Source organism: Acinonyx jubatus, chromosome A1, assembly GCF_027475565.1.
Source record: "Acinonyx jubatus isolate Ajub_Pintada_27869175 chromosome A1, VMU_Ajub_asm_v1.0, whole genome shotgun sequence".
NCBI classification, from domain to species: Eukaryota; Metazoa; Chordata; class Mammalia; order Carnivora; family Felidae; genus Acinonyx; species Acinonyx jubatus.
This window is the reverse complement of record NC_069380.1, coordinates 158,305,348-158,315,931: the sequence shown is the minus strand read 5'-3', so window position 1 is coordinate 158,315,931 and position 10,584 is coordinate 158,305,348.

Below are 10,584 nucleotides of genomic sequence, written 5' to 3'. Positions count from 1 at the left end.
GGGTCTCTGTCTGGTTTAGGAATCAAAGTAATACTGGCTTCATAGAATGAGTCTGGAAGTTTTCCTTCCCTTTCTATTTCTTGGAATAGCTTAAGAAGGATAGGTATTATCTCTGCTTGAAACATCTGGTAGAACCCCCCTGGGAAGCCATCTGGTCCTGGACTCTTATTTGTTGAGATATTTTTGATGACTGATTCAATTTCTTCGCTGGTTATGGGTCTGTTCAAGCTTTCTATTTCCTCCTGATTGAGTTTTGGAAGCCTGTGGGTGTTTAGGAATTTGTCCATTGCTTCCAGGTTGTCCAGTTTGTTGGCATATAATTTTTCATAGTATTCCCTGATAATTGCTTGTATCTCTGAGGGATTGGTTGTAATAATTCCATTTTCATTCATGATTTTATCTATTTGGGTCATCTCCCTTTTCTTTTTAGAAGCCTGGCTAGAGGTTTGTCAATTTTGTTTATTTTTTCAAAAAACCAACTCTTGATTTCGTTTATCTGCTCTACAGTTTTTTTAGATTCTATATTGTTTATTTCTGCTCTGATCTTTATTATTTCTCTTCTTCTTCTGGGTTTAGGCTGCCTTTGCTGTTCTGCTTCTATTTCCTTTAGGTGTGCTGTTAGATTTTGTATTTGAGATTTTTCTTGTTTCTTGAGATAGGCCTGGATTGCAATGTGTTTTCCTCTCAGGACTGCCTTCGCTGCATCCCAAAGAGTTTGGATTGTTGTATTTGCATTTTCATTTGTTTCCATATATTTTTTAATTTCTTCTCTAATTGCCTGGTTGACCCATTCATTCTTTAGTAGGGTGTTCTTTAACCTCCATGCTTTTGGAGGTTTTCCAGACTTTTTCCTGTGGTTGATTTCAAGCTTCATAGTATTGTGGTCTGAAAGTATGCATGGTATGATTTCAATTCTTATATACTTATGAAGGGCTGTTTTGTGACCCAGTATGTGATCTATCTTGGAGAATGTTCCATGTGCACTCAAGAAGAAAGTATATTCTTTTGCTTTGGGATGCAGAGTTCTAAATATATCTGTCAAGTCCATCTGATCCAATTTATCATCCAGGGCCCTCGTTTCTTTATTGACCGTGTGTCTAGATGATCTATCCATTTCTGTGAGTGGAGTGTTACAGTCCCCTACAATTACCACATTCTTATCAGTAAGGTTGCTTATGTTTGTGAGTAATTGTTTTATATATTTGGGGACTCCTGTATTCGGCGCATAGACATTTGCAATTGTTAGCTCTTCCTGATGGATAGACCCTGTGATTATTATATAATGCCCTTCTTCATCTCTTGTTACAGCCTTTAATTTAAAGTCTAGTTTGTCTGATATAAGTATGGCTACTCCAGCTTTCTTTTGACTTCCAGTGGCATGATAAATATTTCTCCATCCCCTCACTCTCAATCTAAAGGTGTCCTCAGGTCTAAAATGAGTCTCTTGTAGACAGCAAATAGATGTTTTTTTTTTTTTTTTTTTTTTTTTTTTTATCCATTCTGATACCCTATGTCTTTTGGTTGGCACATTTAGTCCATTTACATTCAGCGTTATTATAGAAAGATATGGGTTTAGAGTCATTGTGATGTCCGTAGGTTTCATGCTTGTAGCAATGCCTCTGGTACTTTGTCTCACAGGATCCCCCTTAGGATCTCTTGTAGGGCTGGTTTAGTGGTGACAAATTCCTTCAGTTTTTGTTTGTTTGGGAAGACCTTTATCTCTCCTTCTATTCTAAATGACAGATTTGCTGGATAAAGGATTCTCGGCCACATATTTTTTTCTGTTCATCACATTGAAGATCTCCTGCCATTCCTTTCTGGCTTGCCAGGTTTCAGTAGAGAGATCGGTCACAAGTCTTATTGGTCTCCCTTTATATGTGAGAGCACGTTTATCCCTAGCTGCTTTCAGAATTTTCTCTTTATCCTTGTATTTTGCCAGTTTCACTATGATATGTCGTGCAGAAGATCAATTCAAGTTCCGTCTGAAGGGAGTTCTCTGTGCCTCTTGGATTTCAATGCCTTTTTCCTTCCCCAGATCCAGGAAGTTCTCAGCTATTATTTCTTCAAGTACACCTTCAGCACCTTTCCCTCTCTCTTCCTCCTCTGGAATACCAATTATGCATAGAGTATTTCTCTTTAGTGCATCACTTAGTTCTCTAATTTTCCCCTCATACTCCTGGATTTTTTTATCTCTCTTTTTCTCAGCTTCTTCTTTTTCCATAATTTTATCTTCTAGTTCACCTATTCTCTCCTCTGCCTCTTCAATCCGAGCCGTGGTTGTCTCCATTTTATTTTGCAGCTCGTTGATAGCATTTTTTTAGCTCCTCCTGGCTGTTCCTTAGTCCCTTGATCTCTGTGGCAAGAGATTCTCTGCTGTCCTTTATACTGTTTTCAAGCCCAGTGATTAATTTTATGACTATTATTCTAAATTCACTTTCTGTTATATTGTTTAAATCATTTTTGATCAGTTCGTTTGCTGTTGTTGTTTCCTGGACCTTTTTCCGAGGGGAATTCTCCCATTTTGTCATTTTGGATAGTCCCTGGAGTGGTACGGGACTGGGGGGCACTTCCCCTGTGCTGTCTTGAATAACTTGCGTTGGTGGGCGGGGCCACAGTCAGACCTGATGTCTGCCCCCAGCCCACCGATGGGGCCACAGTCAGACTGGTTTGTGCCTTCTCTTCCCCTCTCCTAGGGGCAGGATTCACTGTGGGGGAGCATGGCCTGTCTGGGCTACTTGCACACTGCCAGGCTTGTGGTGCTGGGGATCTGGGTATTAGCTGGGGTAGATCGGCAGGGTGCACAGGGGCGGGAGGGCAGGCTCAGCTCGCTTTTCCTTCGGAGATCTGCTGCGGGAGGGACCCTGTGGCACCTGAAGGGAGTCAGACCCACCAGAGGGATGGATCCGCAGAAGCACACCTTTGGGTGTTTACGCGGTGGAAGCAAATTCCCTGGCAGGTACTGGTTCCCTTTGGGATTTTGGCTGGGGGATGGGCGAGGGAGATGGCACTGGCGAGTGCCTTTGTTCCCCGCCAAGCTGAGTTCTGTGGTCTGGGGCTCAACAACTCTCCCTCCTGTTGTCCTCTAGCTCTCCCGTTCTCCAAGCAGAGCTGTTAGCTTACAACCTTCCAGATGTCAAGTCCCTCTTGCTGTTGGAACACACTCTGTCCGGCTCCTCCACTTTTTCAAGCCAGCTTCGGGGGCTCTGCTTGGCTGGCGGGCCACCCCTCCGCCCCGGCTCCCCCCCCAACCCCGCCAGTCCCTGGAGCGCGCACCACCTCTCAGCCCTTCCTACCCTCTTCTGTGGGCCTCTTGTCTGCGCTTGGCTCCAGAGAGTCCGTTCTGCTAGTCTTCTGGTGGTTTTCTGGGTTATTTAGACAGGTGTAGGTGGAACCTAAGTGATCAGCTGCGAGTCCAGCGTCCTCCTATGCCGCCATCTTCCTCAAAAAAAATCTGTGCTTTGATTTTATAAGTGGAATAATATGTTTTGTAAACCAAATTAGATGACTTAAAATGCAACTTAGTTGTATTTATTCTAATTTGTGTAAGAATATGAGTATCAATACATCCCCTCACATTATCCTCACTCAGGAATAGTGTTATGAAGATCATTTTTACTTTTTGATACTTCATTTGAAATCTCGTCTCATCACTGCTTCTGAAAATATTATGTTTCAGGTAACAAGAAAGAGGTAGAGATGTCATTGAAGGTGACAAGCTAACCATGCAGATTATATGTGTGTTCTGTATAATCATTTGGGGGGACATTACAGTCAAGAATCTTAATCTCACCTGCATCTGTAAAAAATAATTTTTTGACAATGCTTACAGAGTAACACAAGTCAAGGTGACTAATATGTGCTAATCAAATTATAAGAGTGCAGATAAAAATAAGAAATAGAGCCCAAATAAATACCGTATCGTATCATAATTTTTTTAATGTTCATTTATTTTAAGTGAGAGAGGATGAGAGTGATCAAGTGGGAGAGGGGCAGAGAGGGAGAGAGAGAATCCCAACAGGTTCCTTACCGTCAGTGCAGAGCCTGGTGCCGGGCTTGATCTCATGAACTGCAAGATCATGACCCTGTCTGAAGTCAAGAGTCAGACGCTTAACCAACTGATCCACCTAAGCACCCCTCAAAATGTTTTTAATAATGATAAATAACCACTGATGAGTAAGAATATTTTCTAAGCTCCATGAAGCTAGAGATAATGCTTATTTCATTAAATAATATAGATCTAAGACCCAGTCATAAAACAGATGCTCAATAAATATATGTCAAATTATTCAATTAACTTATTTGATATTGGGATAGAAAGGATCTGCTATTTGTCTCCCTGATAAAAATTCTGTAATTAGGGGCGCCTGGGTGGCTCAGTCAGTTAAGCGGCCGGCTTTAGCTCAGGTCATGATCTCGCGGTCCATGAGTTCAAGCCCCATGTCAGGCTCTGTGCTGACAGCTCAGAGCCTGGAGCCTATTTCAGATTCTGTGTCTCCCTCTCTCTGACCCTCCCCCATTCATGCTCTGTCTCTCTCTGTCTCAAAAATAAACGTTAAAAAAATTTTTTTTTAAAATTCTGTTTTTAAAAGCTACATATTTTTGCTTGACAATTGTAGAATCAGAATGAGAAAATTCACTGCTTAATGAGCCACTGAGCTGTGATGGCGAAAGCACTCATCCCTTTAGTAGAGGTCAGTGGGTACAATCACAATTCTTGAGTGGTTATAAAGACTCTCCCCTCCTGGAACAGAGATAAACAAAAAGCTTGAGCTCCTCTTTTCAGAATCTTGGCAAACCTTCTCCTTCTCTGTTAATATAATTTTCTTTTGACTGTAGCAGAGACTGATTGAGGCTTCAATTCTCTTAAGTTACACTCATACTTACCCACACTTTCTTGATTTTACACCCCACTAACCCCAAGTACCCTAGAGACATATTTAGAAATTTTCTTGAATAGCATACTCAACTGGCTAGTCTCAATTATGCATTTACTCTTAATAGCCTGACACTTCAAATTCTCCAGCAATTTGCCATGTTTTTATTTTCAGTTACTACTACATCTGATGTTCTGTTAAGACTACAGTTTTGAATAGGCAATAACAAGCAAATAAAGTGAGATTTAGTATTGCCTTCTGATTATATTACATTGAAATAAACCTCAAGCAAGTGTCTGTCATTCCTAATTTGTTCTAGGATTTGGTTGTTTTTAATACTGTTTAGAATGACTAGACCAACAAGTAGAGTTTGTAACACATTTAATTGTACAAGAGTACATTCACTTTGATATCTTTAATTATGTTCAGATATGTATCATAAAATCATGATAAGAGATCCTGGAAATTTTAAAAGTTTAATAATTTTGACATGAACATGTAAAGACATGTTTAGTATATCCTCTATCTGAAAGTAATAATATATAAATAATAATACATTTTTCCATTTGCTATTGATTAAGCCTTTTTTTCCATTTCTTTCTCCTCTCTTTGCTTTCTTTTGGTGATACTCAATAACTAGTAAAGCCAGACAATAGCAAAAAAAGTGTTGATCAAACTATAATTCATTAATTTTGATGCTCATTCCAAGTTATACATTAGTCCTATTACCACGTTATTTTTTTAGCATTTCTTACTGACAAAGCACTAAATGGAGTTCATTCTATCTAATAATTGTCTCTACAGTATAGCAATTATATTTTCCACAGTACTGTATAGCTTTCTGAAATATCTGCAAAGCAATTTCTAGATCTTACAGTAACTAAAATTTCAGGTTTAATTTCTATTTTAATATACAATGCAAGGTGTTGCCATATTTGTTTAACCTGTCAATTTTCTATTGTATAACCTATATATCATATGATTCCCCCACTGATTCAAATAGCTAAATGGAGTCTGCCAGAGTTTCTAAAGTAAAGATGAAAAACAAACCCAAATTCTGTATCTGGAGCAAAGGAAAAATGATTTTAACCTAGAAAAAGACCAGCAGCTGTTACAGACATCCATCTCAGAAGAGCCTCAGGATTACTTCTCTCTGCTTTGAAATAACACCACCTCCTGTCAGTTTCTTTGTCATTAGTGCAAAATGACCTCAAGCCAGCTGACTATGGACAAGACTATTTTGTGTTGAAACTTTACCACTGGAAATGGCTTGACAACCTAAACTATTATTTCTAACAGTAGTTAGGCAACAGTATCAACATGTTCCTTAAATGATGCCATAGTAAGATGAGCCATGCTATTGGCATGAAGGAAGATGCTTGTTTTCATGGTTGCTTTGGCCCCTGAGAATGGATCAAGCCACCCAAAGGCTATAGCAAAGCAATAACTTATATGCAGCTTATAATAATGTAAAGAAAAATGGTAACATAGTATAATGCTTAGTTCAACATCATTTAAAATTGAAAAATTATCTATTAGAAGGTTGTGCCTATCTACTCTGATCTTAGTAATGTTCCAACACAAGCTACTGAGAATCAGTTTGAAGCCAAAACTGCTTTTGAGATGTTATGTAGACAGTAGATAGAGGAAACACACACACACACACACACACACACACACACACACACATACACACACACACCACACCATGTCTGGCTTATTGGCATGCTTATTTACTTTCTATTCACAGAAAATCACTCTGAAGTATGGTTCCTGCCTCTACTGTCTCTGAGAGCTGGCAGTCTCTTTGCCAATCTCTCCACCTTCATCAGAATGGAATTTATACCATGCTTCCTTCACTGTCCTCAGAATTGAAATCTCAGCATTTATTTTATTTACTTGAATGAACATAAACAATCTGTTGAAGACCAACATTCAAATTGTGTTTCTTTTTAGCTATCTTTGCATCTGATAGATTTTGTTTTATAACTTCATTCTATGTGGCTTGATTCATGAATGTTCAAAACTGTTATATTTTAATTACAAAAACTACTATGATCCCAATAAATAATTGATAAAGAACACAAAAAGACCATTTATAAAAGAGCAAAAATAAATCCAAAAGTGCATATACAAAAAAATATTAAATGTGAGATATAAATAAAACAGCAGATTACAGTGTTTATTCGAAAATATCCATTAACAAATATTTATTGACTACCTATTATGTGTCAACCCCTGAGCTAGCCACTGGAGATACACAAGTAATATCAGATATGGTCCTTGTGCTCATTATGCAGGTGAAGAATAATAGGTCATATTTTTATATATTTTTATTTTGCCTAGAAAATTAGCAAGTATTAAAAATTATAATACATAATGCTAATAAAGATGACTTGGGCAAGGCATTCTTGCAAACTGGTGATCATAGTTTTTGGAAATTTGTCAATATTGGTCATACTTTTTAATTTAATTATTGTACTTCTGGGGATTTGTGCTAAAAAATAATAAATAAAAAGAAGTTAGAAGCATGAATAAAAGCTTTTTTTATTTTGTAAAGAAAGACAAATACCACATAATTTCACTCATATGTGTAATTTAAGAAACAAAACAGATAAACATAGGGAAAGGGAAGAAAAAATAAAATAAGATAAAAACAGAGAGGAAAGAAAATCATTAGAGATTCCTAACTACAGAGAACAAGCTGAGGGTTGCTGGAGGGGAGGTGTGGGGGGGGGGGCTAAATGAGTGATGGGCATTAAGAAGAGAACTTTTAGGATGAGCAATGGGTGTCAAATTTAAGTGATGAATCACTAAATTCTACTCCTGAAACAAATACTGCATAATATGCTAACTAACTTGAATTTAAATAAAACCTTGGAAGAAAATAAATGAATAACAGTCTTTTTTTTATTAACGTTTATTTATTTTTGAAAGAGAGAGACAGAGCACAAGCTGGGGAGGGACAGAGAGAGACGGAGACAGAATCCAAAGCAGGCTCCAGGCTCTGAGCTGTCAGCACAGAGCCCAACTTGGGGCTTGAACTCATGGACCATGAGATCGTGACCTGAGCCAAAGTCGAACACTTAACCAACTAAGCCATCCAGGCACCCTGTTCTTACCTCCCTTTGTGTCTGGGATGAAAGTAGTGATTCACAGATGACAATAGAACTCTACCAAGAAAATTTCTTACAAAGCCCTTTTCACTTTGACCTTTTTCTGTATCATTGGTCTGGGCAACAGTTCCAAGATTTATGAATATGCTTCTTGGCATTTTTCTCTTTAAGAGGTGAGTATAAGGATTTAGCTCACATTCACTTTGGTATGAGAAATCAATTGTATTCAGGCCTTAGTAAAAATTGATGCAGGGAAAGTCTTCTTCACACATTCAACTAAAATAATATGTAATCAGAAATCAATGCAACTTTATCTGATGAGCTAAAGCCAAGCAAGACCAAGCACAGAACGCAATAGGTAATTCTATGTACACAGTACAGCATAACTTCAAAAATAAAAAGGAAAGGGACACCTGCCTGGCTCAGTTGGTTAAGCATCTGATTTCGGCTCAGGCTATGCTGACAGCTCAGAGCCTGGGGCCTACTTCAGATTCTGTGTCTCCTCTCTCTGCCCCTCACTCACTTGGGCTCTGTCTGTCTCTGTCTCTCAGTAATAAATAAATGTAAAAAAAATTTTTTTTAATAAAAAGGAAAAAGATGAGGATGAAGAGGAAAAGAAGCAATAGCAAGAAAAACATTGTCTGCTGGGAAAGGCCAATAGCATTCTGGTGAATGATGTTTCTTTACAAGAAACAGCTTTGGACCAACCCATTCAGCAGATCACATGCACCAACAGATTTCACAAGAAGAGAGTAGTAGCTCAAATCATACTTTTTCTCTATGTGGTGAAAAAAGGATAGTTACCCATCTTTAGGACATCTAATTACCCAAATCCAACCAAAATCCAGAGATCGAGGTAACTTCATACAATCCACATAACTCAGCCTCCTGAAGCACAAAGCAGAGAGTGACAAGAGCAAAATAGATGTAGAAGGAAATGGAAGGTGACTAGCCCATTATGGAAGTTTTTACAGTTTACAATTAAAGTTTCCCAAGCTCTTATTAAGGGCTTAGAACTGGATGGAGATCAGAATTTAACATTTGCAAAAGAAATATGTCACCAAATGCCTCAACTATGCCCCAGCCAGTATTATAGTCACTACATAACATGCCTTAATAATAAGGGTCACCCAGATCCTATTTTTGTTTTTGTTTTTGTTTTTTTAAATTTTTTTAACGTTTTATTTATTTTTGAGACAGGGAGAGACAGAGCATGAACGGGGGAGGGTCAGAGAGAGAGGGAGACACAGAATCTGAAACAGGCTCCAGGCTCTGAGCTGTCAGCACAGAGCCCGACGCGGGGCTCGAACTCACGGACCACGAGATCATGACCTGAGCCAAAGTCAGACGCTTAACCAACTGAGCCACCCAGGCGCCCCCCAGATTCTATTTCTGAATGAAGTTAAAAAGTTCAGTTGATCTGCAAAATAAGATATGCCCATTTATTGTGAAATAGTCACATTAATTCTTTTTTAATGATAGTGCATCAATTAAAGGATAACACTTTTTAACAATTCAGGTAAGTTTAAGATTCAAGATAACATCTGGATTATTTATTTCCACCTCATTGTAATAATAACCTGATAAACCACAGAAAACCATGGGAACAAACGAACAGAGAAAAGGAATTCTTTTAAGGTTCACATCTTCTGGAATCATGAAAGTATATGAAGCAAAAGTACATACAAAAATGAATACCAAACCAATAATCTGGAAGCCTGCAAGTTGACATAAAGGTAGAACATAAAGAAAACATATGAAGTAGTCCATGGCTAATGTTTCCAACAGACCTGGTTTGCTAGGGTGTTGAAGAAAAGGGACATTTTGACCAAAATACAAATCTGACTTTATTTGAACAAATGAGTCAGAACAAGGGAGAGAAGATGTCTAATGATTCCAATTCTCATGAGACCTGACTATACTTCCTAAAATTAGCCTCCATCAGATTTCCCATATTCATTCAATAAATTTACTTTTACTTGACACTTAAGTAAGTTCATGCTTCTTTTAACCAAACAACCATTATAACTAGTATATCCAATTTCTTCTATTATAATTACTATCCTATCAAAATTTATTGGAAATACAAATTAAAATGGATCATAGGCCTAAATGTAAGCTAAAATCATAAAACTTTTAGAGGAAAACATGGAAGAAAATCTTTATAACCTTGGGTTAGGCAAAGATCTTTTAAATACAATTAAAAAGTGTACAGTCCATAAAAGGAAAAAATCAAGAAGTCAGAGTTTATCTAAATTAAAACTTTGTCCTTCAAAATACACCATTAAGAAAATGAAAAAGCAAGTCACAAGCTGGGAGACAATTTTCAAATTACATTTGATAAAAGATTTATATCCTGAATACATAAAGAATTTTGTAATTCAATAACCAGAAAAACAACCCAATTAAAAATGAGTGAAATATTTGAATAAATAGTTCACCAAAAAGATGTAAGAATTACTAATAAGCATATGGAAAGATACAAAACATCATTAGTCTTTAGGAAAATACAAATTAAAACCACAATGTCATACCACATCACATCCACAAGAATGGTTATAACAGAAAGACAAATAATAACTAGTGTTGTTAAA